Source organism: Mandrillus leucophaeus, unplaced genomic scaffold (genome assembly GCF_000951045.1).
Source record: "Mandrillus leucophaeus isolate KB7577 unplaced genomic scaffold, Mleu.le_1.0 Scaffold774, whole genome shotgun sequence".
NCBI lineage: Eukaryota > Metazoa > Chordata > Mammalia > Primates > Cercopithecidae > Mandrillus > Mandrillus leucophaeus.
In genome coordinates, this window is record NW_012108408.1 from 1021173 (window position 1) to 1023272 (window position 2100).

The window sequence follows — 2100 nt, forward strand, 5'->3', positions numbered from 1 at the left end:
CCCATTCATAGACTAGCTGGGAAGAGGGAGACTTCTTCCAAGCCTGTTTTTCTTCCTGTGTTCTAAGAGCACATATTCTCTTTCTAGGAGTTTATTAATAATTGCTGCGAGGAAACTAATGGAACAAAATAAAAGAGAACAAACATAAGATAGTGAAAAGATGTTTAAAAGTCTTAAAAATTCATGAAGCCATAATTTTAACACTAGATAATAATGCTGCTTTGCATAAAGCATTTGCACATATTCCCAGAGAATATGTGCTTGTCTACATACTCTGAAACCATTTAACTATGTAAACTAGCATAAACCATTTTCAATGACTGTACCTAAAGCAATAGAAGAAGACAGGTTACTAAGAAGATATTGCCAAATAAAGGTGAATTAATATTAAATCTTTTATTTCAATAGAAGTATGCAAAGTCTGAGTATTCAGAAAAACCATAGAACATCTCATATAGAAATCACAGAAAAAAATTAAACTAAGCTACTTTAAAAATGTCCAAAAGGAATGAGATCATGTCCTTTGCAGGGACATGGATGGAGCTGGAAGTCATTATCCTCAGCAAACTAATACAGAAACAGAAAACCAAACATTGCATGTTCTCTCTCATCTATAAGCAGGTATTGAATGATGAGAACACATGGACCCACTGGGGGAAACAGCACACACCAGGTCCTATCAGGGGGAGGGAGAGTGTCAGGAAGAATAGCTAATGGTTCTAGGCTTAATACCTAGGTGATGGGATGATCTGTGTAGTAAACCACCATAGCACACATTTACCTACGTAACAAACCTGCACATCATGCACATGTGCCCCTGAACTTAAAATAAGAGTTTAAGAAGAAAAAAAGAAGTGTCCATATATGTGTCATCAAAGTAGATATCTAGATATTGCTCCATCTGTGTGTGTGTGTGTGTGTGTGAATTAATTATGAAGCAAGATTAAGATCAGGAGAAAAACATTTTATCACATGTGGTGTATAGTTTAGAACTTATTTCTCCTATATCATCTGCAATCAGAAAAGCATATCCATGTTTGTTTCCTGTGATACTAAATTTTCATAAGAATCAGAAGTAATTAGAAGCTTTGGAAGTGACAAAATTTCTTTTTTAAAAGTCAGAACTATAGCAAATGGGTGATTTTAAATCCCTCATCCAAGAAAAAGAATTAGTCATTAGGAGGTATGTCCCAGAATATTCTCGGCATCCGGTTAAATACAATCATATGATTTCAAGGACTCCAGGTTAAATCATTTCATAATTGCTGGCTTTTTAATACTATCATTGTTGAACAAAAGTAATTTATCTAAAGTTCTTCTTACAGAATGTATGGGATTTCTATATCAGGTTATCTGATGAAAGAATGGATTACATGAGGAGTCAGTCCATGACAAAGAATCGTAAGAACTAGTGGCTGTAGAGAATAAGACTGGATGAGGTGAAGATTATTGAGATCATCTTGAAGGTCTGGAATATCAGAGAAGAGAGAAGAGAGTAGGTTTGGAGGAGTGATGAGGAAGCAGTCACACTGAAAAGCTAGATGGTACCAAGCAATTGCAGTGGCAGAAATGTCTCAGTGTTTTCAAAGGTGTAAGTCCTGGATTGAACATTAGATTTAGAAACAGATTATTTAATAATACTGGTTAGTGAAGATGCCCTGAAGTTGCAAGAAGTCATGTTAAAATTAACTTGCAGATGTAAACCACATGTAAAAGCCTCTTATTCTTCCTTAGGAGGGTGTGCACGCAACTATAGGAGGCCTTCCCCTTCAGAGTCCATGTACTCATGAGACTCCTGCCAAGGAGCCAGGGTATGTCCAGATGGGATACAAGCCCTGCGACCATAAGGATTCCCTGTGGTTCATGTGGTCTGCCTTTTTACTTTACATTTACCTCTGTCCAAAATAACATGTGGCATATAATTTAAAATTTAGACAATTTTTCTATTTTTCTTGAGAAACAAATGACTAAGAAGAGGAGAACACCTGAAAACAAATACATTCAAGTTTTGAATTAGTGGAGCAACATAAACCAATTTGATTAGTTTTATTCTAGAGGCAGGCTAACACAAAATACTTTTAACAGCCTCGTAGTGAATCC